General features: G+C 36.5%; 1 long non-coding RNA gene across 1 annotated transcript in view; it reads right to left on the reverse strand.

Annotated features, from left to right (window-relative positions):
* The window catches only part of LOC110400776, a 142,974-nt gene that overhangs the window by 91,558 nt on the left and 32,666 nt on the right, over nucleotides 1-18,750 (reverse strand). Inside the window, exon 3 of the long non-coding RNA XR_002440063.1 lies at nucleotides 16,055-16,167. This is a non-coding gene — a long non-coding RNA (uncharacterized LOC110400776). The remainder of the gene's footprint in view (nucleotides 1-16,054; nucleotides 16,168-18,750) is intronic.

Genomic DNA, 18,750 nt, shown 5'->3' on the forward strand with positions numbered 1-18,750 from the left:
TAAATTCCAGCTCACATTAACCAGGTGCTGCTGGTTAAAACAAGATCGTTCCAGTCTTCAAAATAAGTCCTGGGTTCTACTGAGATACTGTAACACAGATTATCTCAAGATCTACCTCCTTGGGTCTTTCTCTCAGATGCTATTTCAACTGTCTCCAGCTTTGCCACAGATTAAGTACTTACAATACGTGATTAGAGCTTTAAATCTCCACACAAACGTCTTTGTCATTAATACTTTCCTTACAAGTTATTCTGCCATTCTGTGTGATTGCACAACATTCTTGAAATGTGTGCTTCAGGATAATTCATCCCCCTATGCTTTTGTACATTGCTATAATGCAGTTGGTCTCTCCCTATAATTTAATCACATCCTTATCATTTGAAAAGACAGAAGCACTACGCCTCTCCCACACCATTCTATTTTATGCTGTAATCCTTGCTGATATTTTAGAAATTGATCTTTCCTAGCCTGATGGAATGTGGAAGTAAGAAGACAGTTAACAAGGGTTCTCTGAGGAAACTATTAGCTTTATTACTCTTCTATACATTCATTTATCTTTCCAACAGATCATCAAGATCTGATCTTGAAACTTCAGCATTAATCCTGTTTCAGTTATTTGATTCAATTTAAAGTGTACCAAGATCAATACAGAATTGGATAGCAAGATTTAGCAGCAAAATTATTAATCATGACCGCTTTTGAAGCAGAAGACTTCTCCTTCCTTACCAGGATCAGCTTAAAGTACAATTCTAAGAGAATAAAAAGACATTCATTTTTCTTGTACAGTGTAGGTCACATAACAGATTTATTCTGTTATTCTGTAGCAGGGAAGCAAGACAAATTCCTCACACTCTTACAAGTTACCTATAATATACCAAGGTTTTCAACCAGGTTTGCCATGTCTAGGGCTGGATAATCCTTTATTTCCTAGCTTTGTTGCAAGGAACAGTCAAACCATGGATATTATACAGTGAGGTTCTCCTCAATCCCATTGTACAGCTTTCCTCCAACCTCATTTCAAAGTGTAAGAAATGTAAGAATCTCAAGCTACGCTTTTGCTTTTTTACCCTTTGAAAGTAAGCAACAGGGAAAGGTACAGCAAACATCATCTCAAATCCTGATTAATAAAGACAAACTGAGTGTAACTGAGGAAAAAATGTGAGACAATGTAAAGTCAACCATAAGGTGTGGGCTTCACCTTTTGTTGTGAACTGCTCAGTTCAGACTCATTTTTATGAACTACCTGAGTCCTCCTTGATATGGATCTCCTCACTCAATTAAAAATGGAGATAAAGGGATCAGGTTTTTGTTTTTTTTTTTTTTAACTTGAAGATCTATCTCTCTCCCTCTTTTTTTTTTTTCCCTTTTTTCTTATCTCAAAGATCATGAATAGTAAAAGAATTAAGAGTAGTAAAATAGCCTGAAGAAACCAGTCAAAGATGCATTGGAAATGCATCCCTTCTCTCAAAAATGCTACAAAATTTATTTGTACCTATGGCTCTTGTACAAAGCAAAACTGTCACCCACGTTGAATTCTTTCCCCCATCAGGCACTATCAATTGCATTATATGTGCCTCTTGTAGCAGATCTTCCATCGTTTTCCCCTAAGAAGTTGCTCTGGTGAGTAATAGCTGAAGATCCAGAAAACACATTGAAGTTAAACATGCTCTTTTTGTGGTGCCTGTTCACATAACCTAGTAATTACCCTTTTTCTCAAGTTTAATTTTCAAATGAACTTATCCAGCCTTAGCCCTGTTAGAGGGCTGAAATAAGCCTTATAAAGATGACAGGAGATGAAGGCAATACCTCTTTTCACAGAGAAATATTAGATGAATTATTAATCTGACCCAGAAAACATTATAATCAAAAGACTAGCAGGGGACCCCTGAGCACTGTTAGTGCATAATTCTACCTTCAATCTCAAAAGTTAAGGAATTGATATGTGAAGGAGCAGAGCAGCAAAGCAAAGTGTACATCACTGATACAGAAATTTTAAAGGGCCATTGTAATATCTACTATAACACTGCTTTAAGTTTTTTTCTAGTATTTCATTTTTTAGTATTTTAAAATATTTTATTATTTTTAATTATTCCACTGTTAAGATTTCTTTTAAAAGACAGAGGATACTTAAATTAAAAATACTGTAGCATGATTTTGAAGAATAGAGGACACAAATGTATTTCTGAATTGCAGAACCATGTCTATAAAATCAACGAAGTCTGAGAGAACTACGTGCAAGAAAGACACCTTAACTTTACATCTTAACTTTACACAGTGCACTGTGGCCAACACACAAATCATCCAGTCAGAGCTTGGAGCGAATTTAACCAGAAAAAAATAGGTAAAGATTTTAACTGAAGCATATTTCAGCAGCTGTGTTAAAACTGCAGCTGCATTTTCCTGCTATAAGGATTAGATGTTGATACAAGCGTCTTCTATATTTTTATAGCTCCATAAAAAAGACATTTTAATAATATTAACTTATTTATGAGTTAATCAGCAAAATTATCCGAAGTAATTGTGACTTACAGCTTGTTGAGCTTTTCCTAACATAGCAGATCCTGCTAAAATAGCAAAAACTGTGTAAAGTTCCACTGATTACGTGTACAAGTAAGTAGAAGAGTGTAATCAGGACACTGGATTCTACATCTTACAGTGCTTGATATATTTTCACTACATACTACATGAATTATCTCATCAACTGCCTGAATACAGGACAAACTGCATATAGAATCTTGAATGGATATAAAGAGATTAAACCAAAGATCTATTGCCCTAGCTTCCTTAGAATATTGCCCTTACAACATTTGAGCTAGATAAGCATACCACTGAGATGATGATGAACTGTAGTTCATTTGCTCAAATAAAAAAAATAGAAGTTGCCAGTTCCCTAATAATACAAACACAAATATCTGGTATGACGTAAAACATTTTTAAAAATGTAGCCAAAGAAAAGGTATCCAAATTACATCTCACTTGAGAAAGCCACATAAGGACAATCTCTTACCCCAGCAGGCTTGAAATCTATCAGTGTTGTGTAAAGGTTTACTAAAATGCAAAACCTTTGCTGATTTCCTGGGTCTTTGTGAGGCATACACACAGCATAATACCTACAGAAGCCTCAGGCTACCTTAGAGCTGATATACATTATGACTTATGCAACAGGTACAGAATTATTTATAGCACATATTTAGCCAGGTACACATTCCCGTATCTTTAAAATAAGCTTCTCATTTGAGCATTCCTCATTATTTTAAACTGTGTTTGTTTTTTTCCTCCTGAAAATAAGTTTGGTCCTTAAGTTCAACAGCAAAAAGCAGAGGTACTTAAGAACAATCCCAATGCCCTCATTGTCCAGAGGATGAGAAAATCTTATGAGTCTTTAGGTAATTAAATTGCTAGAGAAGACTTTGGAGCAGTAGAGTTTAAGTGAACCAAAACTTCAGGATGCATTGCATTAAGGTAGAACTTTTGGGGGGGTATCTAAATCATCTCCATATTACTCATGGTTTTGTTTCTAAAAATAATGGAGGGACTACTTGGATAAGTCATATTACAGTAGTTTCTGTATACTTCACAAACCTTAACTTTCTACAGTGTATCAGTGTTTTTGTTGTTTGAGTTGTTTAGGAACGTTATACTAAAAAAACTTATCCTGCAAGAACTTCAGTTTGGTTGAAATTGAGCACATGTCAAAACGGTTTGCTCAGCTAGCACAAAAAACATTAACACCTTCCAAAACTGAACCCTTAATTTCAAAATTTCTCCGTGGATACTTGTTTGTGATGCAGAAGTCTGTTTTTGATACGATGAAGTAAGCTAGATGGACCTCCAACCTCAGCATTCCAGGTATACATTCCCTCTGCTAACTATCCCTCCCAGGCCTTGCATGTCTCAACAGCCACTACTCCTACCAGATTTATTCTTAAATACTACAAATTGTTTTCAGTGTTCCAGTGCCAGTGCCATCAGAATTCCATCAGTTAAAAAAATACATTCTTTAAGTTTTTAACCAAAATAATCCGGGCAATTTATCTAAAATTTCCACCAAGTAGAGTTCCATATAAGGCTGAGGAATGAGTAATATGGGCTTCATAAAGCAACCATAAACACTGTTGGAATACGCTTCATGATTTCAGGCATCTAATTATGTTACTTTACCCCAACCCCATGAACTGTGGTGGCTTGCATTACTCAGGCTCACTCTGAGCGTACCTACAATTCTAGCTGAACTCAGGCACAAGAAGAGGCCTGTAATTACATGAAGACTGCTTCTAAAGTAATGCCTCCTATTTTACTGTGTTGGCCCACGAGTTCAGAAGTAGATGTTGGTGGTATGGCAGCAGAGGCTGAACCTGCCCACCAATATCCTGCTACAGGCTGATGCTGTATGACAGATGGCAGCAGAGGGGCACTCTGTCAAAATGGTGTCTGACATGCAAGAGTGTATGAAACAAAGCTGTTATTGAACTACTCTCACGCAGAAAAAACAACGGTATCCAGTGACATTCATTGCCACTTACTGAATACTCCTACAGAGAGAAAACAGTGGATGTGAACACAGGGAGGCAGTGGGTGATGCATTTCAGCAGAGGTGACAGTGGATCACCTGCTCTTGTGGAGTTTGTTACAAGCACAGCACGCAGGCTCTTGCTCATTGCTGGTGAAAACGCATAGCTAGTGGTGGTGACCATGTTGAAAAAGTGTTCTGTAGCTGAGAATCTGCTCTACCAAATAGTGTTACTGGGCTCTGTTTTCCTAGGAAATAAATAGGAGGCGTTACTTTTGGGGTGACCTACATAGTTACAGCTGCCTCAGGCCTCCATAGCATCTGTTGAACAAGAATCAGCAGCCTTGTCTGCATATTCCCTCAAGGCACACAAGCTCAATTTCTCATTAAGCCTTCTGTCATGCCCTCCCTAATCAAGGCTGTCACCTTTCATCTGACCTCAGAAAGCCCTCTAAAAACCTCAAGTTGTAAGCGTCTCTACTACATCATACAACATTTTGAAACCCAGCCCTTACTTCCCGCACCCAATTCTAAATTTAATCCCCTTACTTTCTCTGAAGATACTTGCAGAAGCCTACCTGTCCCTAGGCTTTTTCTCCCACAGCCTTTAGGACGAGAGGCTTATATCCCTTTTTGTATCAGCTTTCCACATTAATTCATTTTAGGCCCACCTCTAATTTCAGTCTGCTACCAATCTCTTCTAAGGCAACTAAGAAACCCAGCTTGCTCAAACAGTACTAAAATTTAATTATTCCATTTTTTGCAATACAGGCAAACACAGAAAAACATAACTGCCGTTCTCCTTCTTCCAGTTTCCAACAAAACTGGCCTTATCAGCTTAAGTGTTTGAAACAGCACACCAGTGCATGCACGTCCCCAAAATACCCATCTGTCCATAGCAATTAGTCAGCAATGCTAGGCTCCCCACTAGTCATACTTGGAACAGACTCGTGCCTACCCAACGTGAAGCTTACAGTGACTGACATTGAAATTTATCAGCACATATTTTTCTTGTGAGTTAATATGGAAAGAAATACAGTGACACATGGAACATCATAAAGCTTCACAGTCAGAGAGATGCAGGAGAATGCTGGGTGTGTCTGGGGTGGAAAGGCAGTTTTAAGGTAAAGAGTCAAGAACAAGAAACTCATTTTCCAGTTTTTGCTCCTACTCCAATGCTCTCTAGCTTTCTTCTCATCTCACAAGAACAAAGATAGTTCAGTTGTGCTGGGAAGCAACTAATATTAGCAGTTCTGAAAACACTGAGATCATCATCCAGAATAGTAGAACTTTATTCTGAGTATCTCATTTTTCAGCAAAACTCATTACCGATAATAGCACAAGTTAATTACTCTTCCTCACTGATATGTAACGTGAAGAAAAGGCAAAAACATGACCAAAGCTGTAAATTAGTGTCAACTGCATGTTTCCAGCAGATCTCCAGTGAACGAAACTCAGAGCACAGAAAAATAATGACTGAATTATCAATTATTTCTAAAAGTTAAACAATTCTGTTCTATCACTTTCTGCTGATGAGTTTTTAAATAGAAAGCATTTTCTTACATCACTGCCACAAATGCATCTGCTATTTTGTGCCCAGATGCAGGTTGTCTCAAAGGATGTACATATGCAGAAACAAGCTCATCCAGACACATGCCCAGTTATTTTTCCCGCAGAACCCTTTAATTTGGGGCTTTTTCCTACATTATTCTGAATAAAGAGTAAAATGCAGCATCCAATCATTTCAGTACTTCTTTTCACCATACATTTGAGCTCTAATGCATTCTCCCCTAGTACTTCACAGTATCACCTTTTCTCACTGACCAATGTGAGTAAAAATATGAAATATTTTTTAATGTGAAAAATGAATGTGAACAAAATAGGCATAAGGATATGAACATTGAAGTCTGATGCAGTCATCACAAATTTGAGAGATTAAACACATTCTACTGAACAGTGAGCTCATCTAAGGTTTATTTCAGCAAGGTAACCGCTTGGCCTTCCACCTATTTATTAGTCCCTCTAAATCTGAATTGTTAGCTCAAGCATTTGTTCGGAATTATGTTATTGGCCTGACTCGGAAATCATTACGAGTGAGAGACCGCATCTTTACAGCAAAAGTTTGCTGCACAGCTGACTTCCATCTTGTTTTAACATATATTTAAGATCAAAAGAAAATATATTCATTTATGACAGTCTTGAAAAGAGATATAACAAAAATGTATTGACTCCATTTCTGTACTTGCTGGTGAACAGAGCTTAAGACATTAACTTCTGCCTCTTGGAAGAAAGTAGTTTAAAAGTTTCCTTTTTTAAAATTACTTAAATTCCACTTAAAAACTTCATTACCAATTATCAATACTCTACTACATCCATGCTTGGTTTTTTTTAATCTCAGATAAGCGCGGGTATTCCAGTGGAATTTAGTCATAATGGAGGCTCATCAAAATGCAGTTGATACAGTTTCAAAGAGATGTGAGGAAGAGCTTTTAGTTCTTACCCTACTTCTCACAGTGATACAGCTCAGTGCAAGTATAACAAAGTGCATGCTTTCTTTTTCCCCCTCAAAGTAATAGAAAGTCTTAAGACAGGTAAATCTAGCCCACAGTAGGGGAATAAATACAAATAGCATTCTAGTTATAATACCACAGTAATCAAATAACCTCACCCTTACATAATCTCTACAAGAAAAAGTCAGTGACAGATTTGTGCCACACAACACTAACACACTGTCTCATCTCATACTTCATTATGTTTTTTTTTTTTCATTTAAAAAAATCCAGTTAGAATTCAGAAGCATGCATCAGATGGTAGAAATTCTGTATTGGTGACTGGTAAAAATAAGATTCTTCTACATTTAGAGAGCTTAACATTTAGAGCACCTAACAGACGTGCTAGACTATACCACGCTGACTAATCATTTCACACGTGCTACTACAGAAATTCTTTGTGCATAACAGTTGATAAGAATTATTCCTCTCAGGTGTATTGATCACATAATGAGATCAACAACTCCTCAGGCCCAAGAAATCATGTTTTATCACTGTCTTCAGATGGTGCATCGCAGGGTCTCCAGTGCCATTTTACCCTACCCTGCATGCCAGCCTCAGTGAAACACATTATTCTGAGCCACATAAATCTAGATATATTCAGGCTGCACACATTAATCAGAACTCCTGATACTGGCACTCACACATGCATTTCCTTCTTTACTGTCCTCAATGAGACTTACAGTTCCTAGTGAGACTTATGGTTCTTCTTATGTCCTTTGACAGAAGGAAGGAAGAAAGGAAGGAAGGAAGGGAACTCTGGCATTTGTAAGAGAAAACAGGCAGATGCATACAGGCTCTAGCACAAAGTCATCACACAAATTAATATCCTGACTGGGGAAGAAATGAAGATATTCACTACTCTGGGAGAGCAGCTGCTAAAATGTGCCCTCTTGGAGCCATTCAAAACTGTCTAGGGCACAGTTAATACATGATGTTTCCATACACCTGCACAACAGGTGCATAAAAACAGAATTATGATTATCATATCATTACTCAAGCAAACTAATGAACATAGCACACACAACTTCCTTAGCAAGTACACATTTTGTCTGGAACTTGTCACTGAAAAATAACAACAAAAAAACAAGAACACTGCCAAACCTCACAATGTTAGGGATGAACCTTTCCAAAGCTGAGTGAACAGAGAGAGCAAGAGAGCAGGCAAAATTTATAGAACATCCCCTACAAGATCAAGGATGCTCAGTCCTCACCAAGCTTCAAAAGATGAGCCCTTCTGAGCTCACTTGGAGGTTTTATTCTTTTTTTAAGAAATACGTAATTAGTGACACTAATAACACTAAGATAAATCCAGGCTTAAATAGTATAGATATTATAGAAATACACTTATGCAGGAAGGAATTGTAACTTATTTTCAGATTTTAGTTCACAGATAATATTTTTGAAGAGATTCTGCAGTTTACAAAGGAGCAGAATTAAGAAAGGAAACTAGTAGGGAGTAGAAAAAGCCATAAATCCCAGTGAAATCAAATAAATGCTAATACTTTATAGCAATCATCAGTCTGAATCCTTTCCGGAAACAAAACTTTATTTGATATTGAAAACAGAAATGAAATACAAATGAAAGAAGTAAAAATAATTCAGGTCTGTGCCAGAAGTGTTGTGTTGGAAGAACATTTCCTCATTTCCCTAAACTCAGTGGAATAGTATTTGGACAAAAACAATACCAGGGCAATATCCTTAACAATGGAACTACTAAGGCAGATGGGTGCTGGCCATTTCAAGGTCTCGCCACAAGCCTTGTCCTTTATTTTATTTACTCATTTATCAGCAGCCGCTTGCCTAAAAACTATTCAAGACTAATAAATTCTTCACTGACACAAACTGAAAAGTCAAGGAAAGAAGCAGTTAAAATTACTGCACTTTGAAATGAATATATGAAAAGCCAATTCATCTTTACCATTCAGATCCAAGTTTTTATACTTTCACTGTTATCCTTCGTACTGTCTTGTATCTCAGTTTATTAAATAATACTACAGGAGTTACTGATTCTGTCCTGAAAAAGCATCAAAATCCTACTAGCTAGGATACAATACTCATCTGCAAAGACAAGTTTTGTTGTCATAAAATAGTCATTGTTTTCACTGAGTTCAATACCCAAAAAAGCATAATTCAGTATCTAGACTTTACAGTATCATAGGACTGAATCATAATTATTTATACGTATTATGCACACCATCTCTGATAGAACTGGCAAATTACTTTCAATTTCTTCCCCATTGCCATTCTAGATCTATCTAGGTTTGATTGATTCTTAATGGCCAGAGGAAAATAAATGTTTGGTAAAGCATGACAAGTGGTTTTGATCAGTCTGGTGAGTTACTTGACAAGTATTACCACTGACATAGAATTTACACAGGCATCGCTACCAAGTCTGAAAGTACTACTTATTAGCACTATACAGAGCTACATCCAGCAGTGTTAAGTGAAAGAAGAAATGCTGTATTAGAGCCAATGGGGAACCTGAACCTAGAGCAGATACCAGGAACTAATTTCTAACAAGTTGCTTAAATAAATTCTTTGAATAGAAGTTTACTGCTTTTCACTAAAAAAAAAAAAAAAAAGAAAAAAAAAAAAGACTGTGGGTATCCCTTGCATTAAATTGCAGCTTCATTCATTATAGCAGAAGACACACATGATTGGCACTATTTTCATAAAGTATTGTCATAAAAATGAGATTTCTGTCCCCAAAAATCAAGACTTATGCCAAAAGCTGTCCTAACATTTATATTACAAGAAGCAGTACTGTAAGCATTTTTGAGATTAGAACTCAGCAAATTACATATAAATTGGAAACATGACATTAAATTGACATTGAATGCCAAGCATTCAATGACAACAGCTATGGCTGTCTACAGAGCTGTTAGTACTAGATACTCCAAAGCTGAGCTAAAATCTTACTCGGTTGAGGAATGCTGTCTCACGTAAAATTGAGGGTAAATTTTGAAATAAAGGTAAAAATAGTCATCATGTGAAAGTCACTAGCAGAAATCTTTAAGAGTCCAGAAGTACAAAGATACACTTCAGTGTATGTGAAGTGCATACAGTCCTGACCTGGATAAGTAGTAATAACACTGTTCATCTGTAGCTTACAAAACATGATGGAATCGCTAATTATAAGGAAGTTGCTCAGTGTACTTCAAGTAGTAATCTGAAAGAGAATAGCCCATACGGATTTCAAAGGGAAAATTTTCGTTCACAAAGATGGTTATAAAAGGTTATGGAGCTGATTATGGCAGCTCAAACTGTTTGATATTCAGAAGGCACTTGATGACACATCTCCTGCTGAAAACCGTAGGAAAAAAACACAGATTCAGGTCACATAGAAGGAAATATCCTATGGTGAGCACTAATTGCATTCATCTTTTATTTATATATTGAAACCTCAAAACATTCCTTTACCCAGTGCCATCCAAGTACTTTCCAGACTGAGCTATATTTAGGATTCTGCTCCACTCCCTGGAGATGGAGGCTCTGCCATACTCCAGAATCCACAGATCACAAAAAATTTCAAAATCCTAAAAGCAAAGGGATTTATTGTCCTTTGCAACAACATTTTAAATCGGTGGAGTTTTGCCTTCATTTATGCATCTGCATCTTTTCTGTTATTACCATGCAATACCTACAAGTAGCAAGTTCAGTGGCTGTAACCTTGTCTTTCCTAAACAGTTTTGGCATGATTCCACTGATTTTCATGTCATGCCTGTGTATCTGTTTTTGTCCAGGTCAATTCTTTCATACATCTATTATTGCCACACATCTCAAAACAGAGCTCTTTAACTGGGGGCTGTGCACACCAACCCCATCTGAGTACTGGGTGAGCTGAGTGAGGGTACTCAGCATTTTGAAAAATCTAAGCACTAAAACTGGAATAACTTTTTTCAAACACAATCAAATAAAGCTTTTCTTCTGTCATTTCAGTAACTGCCTTGGCTTATTTTTTATTTTTAAATAAGTTATGTGTAACTGAATTCCAAAAACTAAAGAAGAAAGATTGCATCGACAATCTTAGCTTAACCATGGAATGGTTCACACCCACACTGTTAAGCTCTGTTACCCTCCAAAACAGGCTGCATTTTAACTGATGACTGGGGAAATGCCCCAGCCAATGCTGGCTTTAAACCATGCCTTGGTATTGGCAGTGAGCTCAGACTAAAATTGAGCAGATGACCTTTTTAAAAACTATGACAATTACAGACAATGAAGCTTCAATATCCATCAGCGTTCTCTGGTACTATTTAATTCAGTAGAATTGACATACTCTATGTTCTTGAAATGAACATTTTCTCTTAGGAAAGTTGCCGACAGTTTACACACGAAGCCCAGGTATTCTATAAATATAGAAGTCTATTGAAATCCAAATACTTTTGTTAACACGCAATAACAGTTACACGTGAACCAACAGCTTAATTCTAGTTTTGGGCTCAAATGATTTAATCATTTGATTATAAACATCCTACCTTATTACAAAGCATGGATATGGGAAACAGGCAAGCTGACTTAAACGCTGGTTTCAATGCAAAATATTTTAACGAAACTACAAATCATCATGTATTTTGAATGGGGTCAAACAGGATAGATCTAGGTACGGTGACTGTGGTAGCAGTCTTGTGGTAGCAGTCTTGAGCATTGGATTTGTTAGCTTAAGGACATCCTAAAGCTGAGATAAACCCATGTTTAAACTGTTTAAACACATTCTTGTTAGCTGAAGGGCAGAAAAATGTTTAGGTAGCTTTTATCCCTCTGAGAAACCTGTGAACACTGCTGTTGACTTTCATACAGAATAAAGAGTGACCTCTGCTTCTTAAATTTGGCTACCTATGAACCTGATAATGAGGGCAGGAGGGGCTCCAGCTGTATACTTAAGTATTTCATCATTAACATTGATGCACTGAGCATTATGAAACACTAGTTCACTTCCAAGTCTTCAAAACGTACCTATGAGATCTCCAAACTGCCACACAATGCTTCTGCTTCTTTCAAAGTTGCTTGCAACAGTAAACAAAACAGCTCATTGAAGCACTAAAACAACACCATTCAACATACTCTAACTTAGATTTTCTTCCTCAGTGGAAGGCTGTACAATGAAATCCTGTACTGGGAGAAGTGAGTGATGACTCACGTTGACTTCATTACACAAGTGTTTTAAAGACAGGCTCTATTAAACATCTAACACGTTTGAAACAATATTTGAGCACTACGAAATTTTAAGCATTTTTTCCTCTTAACATGCTGTTGTGAAAAAAAAAAGTCCTCTTATTGTCAACTCACAGAATCCAAAACTGATGACAGCCAATCGGCAATGAGAGAGGGGTTCTTCTGGATTATAGAATTACTAAACTAGACTTTTCCTGTGAAGTGATCGCTGGAGAAGCCCTTATCTTTCGAAAACACCTCCACAGATTGCAAAGTTAAACTTCTCTATACAAAATTTATTTTTCTGGAGAGCTATCACATCTGTTTCTGAGTCTAAAAACAAGTATTCCTATATTTCACAGCAGTGCTATATAGCTGAACACATTAAAAACTATAGCAAGGCAAGGCTTAAATGTATATTTTAGCAGAGGAAGAAAAGATAAAAGATGCTTTAAGGTCCATATACGCCCTTTAGGGCTGTAAGACATGTATTGTTCAAATACTACAATTCGTATATGCAGCTAAATTAGAGACTCCTAGATTTATCCAAATCCCACGAGAGATCAGTGGCAACATCCTCTACTCCCTAGCCAGATCTCTGGTCATTATCCTTTCTCTTTCTATGTGAATTAAAACTTCTGCACATTATTAGCACAGAATTTTGTGTGCCTAACACACAGCATTTTAACAAAGCAACTGGTAATCCATCTGTAACATACAGCAACACAGCAACTTCTACATTTAGTATGACTTGAAACTGGAGATAGAACACAAGAAAGTTCATGAGCTAAGTCACAGGAAAAAGGAGTACAATAATTTTGCCTTTATAGTTACCCAGTAACTCACTGATACTGTTAAAAGCTTGCTTTTTAAAATTATGATTTATGATCTCTCGTTAAGTGTGGCAAACTGAAACTTAACAAAAGTCCATAGAACAGCGAAGTGTTTTTTCCATACTAACAATAGCCCTTATCTTCCATCTCTTGTATGCTTTTCACTCTGATGAGCTCTTCAAAAGCACCAACTTCAAAATCTTACTTCTGCCGCCATGTTTTCGCATGTATTATGTACTACATAAATGCAGTATGATTACATGATTCACGAACCTCTTCTGAACATTTTTTAAAGCTTACACTATTGTAACCAAATCCCTAAAGTCAGTCCTTGAATGTAACAGATATAGAAAGCAATCTCCCAGCTCAGTACGGATTTGATGAATGAATCTTACTCAATCTTCATTCAGTAAGCAAACAATTACTGGGCTACGTGGACTGCAGCAAGGGTTTAGGTGAATCAAGCATCCCTGGAATAGAAGTTTCCTGGGAAACTGGCCAACAATCATTTCCTGAAAGACTTTTTCTTTCTGAAAGACATCTTACCCAACTCTTTCACACTAGCGTCTCATAATTGCTGTTTTATGACTTGTTTCGTTTTCTGCATCAACTAGGATGATGTTACCATAATGACAAGCCTCTATTTAATGAGATCAATTATTTAATGAGATCAATTATTCAAAGGTCGTTTCTAGTCTTGTGAAAATCCTGGGCTGCTGGTACTACTTTTTCCTCCAGTGACTGAATATCAAGAATGACTTCAAATTTTCCTCATCTTGGAAAATTTCTTGTCCTCTGCCTCGTAAGAACACACATTAGTGCTTACAAGTGCTGAATTTGGAGCCAAACTTTAGTGCTACAGAGAATAAAGGGGATTTCTGCTTGCCCAAATGAAAGAGCCCATGGAATCACAGCTGCTACATTCCAAATCACACAAAAATGGAGAAAAGGCACCTAGAAGTCATCATGACAAACGGCCAAGTGACTGAACAAACAGATTAAGACAAAAAAGATGTCATTTACTCTAGAATAACCTGCATACTTCACACCAGGTAAAATCTATAAAGAGATCTACCATAGCAAAGCACATGTTTTTCCAAGTCAAAGCCCTTAAGTGATCTATTCCCATGTTTTTCTTGATTTATTATCTGTGATACACACAGATTTTTGTGAAAGATGAGTCATCAAAATAAAATGATATGCCAAAATCATGAGAAAACCAGTGTCTGAGCTGGGATTTTAATAGACTCTTGCACCATACTACTTCCTGTTGAAAAATGTGAACACTACGTATTGTACAAATCTCACACCTAATAAGAAACGAAAATATTTTAGATCTATTAGCTGGTTTGCTAAATATGGAAGTGAACCGATATGACTTGTGTGTAAAGTGAACATGGGCCTTGTGCCATTCACATTTCAAACTTAAAGCACATATTAACAATCACACTTGTTTTTGCATGAATGATATCCACTGAAGTTCAACTTCCATATCAGTTACTGCACTAAATAACTTCAACTGTAGCAAAACTGAGAAGAGATGCAAGTTAACAAGAGACAAATAATAAATGGTCTAAGTGATGTCATTAAAGAAAATTTAAGCAAAGCAACTTCACATAACTAAATTTAATTTCAATTGATACTGAAGCAAGGGGTCTGAGAAGAGCCTTACGTAACTATCTGCAGAATAATGGAAGATACTGAAGGAAGATTAGGAAACAGCAGTAGTTGCATTCCGGCACAGTTATTCAAATTGTTTACTACATAAGAATTTCAGATGGCTGTGCTGAAAATCATAAGCTCATATTCTGAAAAAAATGTCACCACTGGAATTACTCACTATCCAACCATGTATTTTTTTAGGCTTTTCTGATGTCACTTAGCTTCACATTTCCACAAAAGTAGTTATGCAGCTATTTTTTTGTTAGTAAATTGATTGCCTACTTCTGTAGTTGAACACCTGAGTGGCCATACTACATACAGCCATGAGATACATATGACCCTTGACACAATTTGTTACATAAGCTAACATGAGCCTCAGATGACTTCTAGTCTAAATATTCCTTACCCATGGAAAGCAAGAAACAAAGAAAAGTGAAAACAGGTTTGAATTTGTGTCGTGGCTTAACAGGTAATCATCTACGTAGACCCATAAAGAGACATAGCATTAGGAAATCTATTATGCACACACTTGAACTTACACTGTTTTGGTAACTGGATAAAGACACATCCACAAACATTTCTAAGTTCATGAGTTCCAAACATTGAAAGAAGCATATATATTGACATGATCCAACTTGATTAATTCAGTGAGGCTCAGGTATATACCTGCATGTGTCAGATAGGAATGCTTACCTGTATTATGATCATTGACTTCAAGTACCTACTTATACAAATTTGAAATACACTAATATCTCATATTGCAAGGATATGTCAACAAGCCTACTGCTCATAGTAAAGTAAATAAATTCAACTGGAACCTGGATTAATGAAGTCAAGTATGTTCTATTAATCATTAGGGTGTCAGAGAAGGAAAAACATGAACTACCAGGATCAGTATGGTATAACACCCTCATCTGCTCCCCAGAAAGACATAAACAAAAAGGACAATAAATTGCCCCCAAGGACTTCAAAGAAATAAGTATTTTTGGAATCTGTGCTTCAGTAAGAAGAACAGGATCATGGATGTTAGAAAGTAACGTACACTTTTCTGAAGAGAAAAATTAAAACTGTTTATGCATATGACAGTATTGCCCATTTAGTCTGAAAGTTATTCCATTTCAGAATATAACACGTATTCCAGCAGAGGACAGATTAGTTAAAAATTATGAAAATAAATACTTCAGTGTGAAATAATGAACACTGTTTCTTCATACACTACATTTTAGCTTTCGTTCAGTTTCATAACACAAATGCATCATGCACCATCTTTAAGAAAATCAACATATAAAAATTAATTGGAGTAAACTATACAGACAGTTATGTCAGGCTGTGACAGAAATTACCTTATTAGTAATATTCTGGTGCACTCTTTTCTCATTTCAGACTTGCACGTATTGGGCGATATGCTTCCTCAAACACAGCAGTAGCATGTTTCTAAGTGTGAAATACCATAGACCTAGATGACAAAAAGACAACAGTAGCACTAATGAAATAAGTGATTAGCCCTGTTCATTGTCAGTCTCATACTGAATTTGAGAAATATGATTTATGAGAAAATTGTTTGAGACTAGAAAACCTAAAGTAGTTAAATACTAGACAGAATATCACAGTTTGAGCTTGTTCATAAATACTGGTATCTGAATTATCAGTCCTACACCAAAACTGATTTCAATTAATTCCTATTTTTGTTAACATTGCTAGGTGGTGATTTTATTTCTGAGTGGCAAAAAAAAAGCAAAAACTCCCATAATTTTTTAGTCATGATCATCATTCCCCTATTAGCCACAGCAAATTATTCAGTAATAGCAGAACAGCCCTGACACAGATTGCTAAGCTCTTACAAATATATCAAAAAATGACATAAATGCGCAGTAATGTACAGGAACCTGAAAGAAGCTCATGATGGTTTGTCATCAAAAAACACTATTGTATTACATATTTTTCAGATTACATTAATCATACATTGACATAATGTCAAATCTTGTTCAAATACCGGTACCTCTAATTTCACCTGATACTTCATCCAGCATATTAGCCTGTTGTGTGATTTTTTTTTCCTTTCTTATTTTCTTTATACCTTGCTGATGCACTACATCTATTACATCTCTTTCTTCCAAGCAACCATACAAGTTCTAAGTATTAGCATGGGTGCAGTGTATATGTAGAAGTGCTTAGCAATTTTAAAAAAGCGCCTGGTCTGGCCACTGGCATTTGAGTTCAAAACAGAATCTCAGCAATTTTATGAGCCTGCCTTGTGTAATTAAAACTTCCTGAATAGATGAAAAGATCTTATCTGTTTTATTATTTTAAACTTCTCACTTGTCCAAGTAAGACTGCCCACACAGAAATTACTGTGACATATACAACTTTCCCCAGTGAAGCTGGGACCTTACTAATACACTAGTTTACTAAGCTACCTAAGATCTCCTTTCGGTGTAAAACCATCCAGCTATCCACCCTGAGAAGGAAACTAAGAACGATCAAATGAATCTGTGACACTAGAACCCAGGTGACACTTGGTCTCCTATTTTGGAGGGTCACATTTATACATCCTATTTCTGGAAGGTCACATTTAGAAGTACCTAGAAGACCCATAACAGAAGAGACCTACAAGGGCTTAGGACAAACAAATGTGAAATTTGGAAGCGCAAGTATGACTTCACATTTTCATCAGATGGGGATACAGATGATTACCACTGCTACTAAATAATTCCTCAAAAAATTTTCCAAATACTATTTAACATTTTGCCTAATCTTTTAATCTTATGCTACATAAGCAAACACTAAAATATCTATCTGCCACCTTAATGCGTACTCCAGAAAGTTACAACAAATAGTAGGAAGTTGATCAGCGCCTTATACAAGCCTTTTTCCCCCACATACATGCATATGTATGTGATTTGTTTTTCCAAATATAATCAGTTACCGTGATATCTTTCCTCATTTATTGGTCGATTGGATGATTTCACGAGCTTGATACCTGTCTGTTCTATGCATTGCCAAGGAACTCTGTTCTAGACAATAAAGAAAGATTGGCCCACGCAGCATTTACACAAATCCATCATTTTTGTCTCTATGGAAACATGACTTAAAGCTTTCCCAAGCTAACAGTAAAGTTAGCTTCTGTCACGTTTTTTATTTCAGTATCTTGCCCATAACCATCATAACATATTTTACTTTTAAGTCTGTCTTTTTTTGGAAAAAAACCACGAAGGCCACAATTAGCCCTTAGTTCAGATTAGTATTTGTTTAACTTGACTGAGTTCACCGATTTCTTTTTGGTTTACAGCCACAGTTCACCACACAAAACCCACACAGTACAGTTCTTGATCTCTTTTCCGACTCAGTCTGTCCAAACCACAGCCATTTTGTCACCTGAGTTGTCAAGAGATGTTCTGTGACATTGCAGCTTTTTGCTTAATTTTCCTATCTGCAGGCTCTCTGTTTTCAAGAGCTATAGATCTTTCTGTCTCCTGTATAGACATATCCTCTGGCATTTGCCAGAGAACGCTTAAATGCTTTTCCAGGCAGGATAGTGTCTGGAATTCCGCTGAGAAGTCAACCAAAATGTGCTTCAGTGATCTAGGAAATGAATACACTTCTTTGTGTAGTAACAGTCTGAAAAGTTACGACTATTTCATTAATTCTCCTGACTGCTACAGCTTATAAAGGTGCCAAAACAGATCTTGTCTTACTTCATGTCACAACTTGTAACCATGTAACCAAGGGTTACTTTTCTTAAACAGTCTTCAAGTAACCTGATTTTTTATTTTCAGTTCTTTTATTTCCACTATAACTGACCATAGCAAGTTTCCTAAACATATGCCCAGGCCCTTCAGACTATGCACAGAAGAATGAGTTACATGTAGAGCTGATTTCAAAAGCTTTCCAATAAAGTGGTAACAAAGTTGTCCTCGTTATTTTCAGCACCAGATGAAGGCTGGTAACACAAGAAAAATACTTAATACACTTCTACAGCACTGAGCATCTCCAACTAACTTTTAGGGAAATTTGGTACTGTTGCCATGAGTCACTGTCA

The sequence above is a fragment of the Numida meleagris genome, chromosome 6 (genome assembly GCF_002078875.1).
Source record: "Numida meleagris isolate 19003 breed g44 Domestic line chromosome 6, NumMel1.0, whole genome shotgun sequence".
Classification (NCBI taxonomy): Eukaryota; Metazoa; Chordata; class Aves; order Galliformes; family Numididae; genus Numida; species Numida meleagris.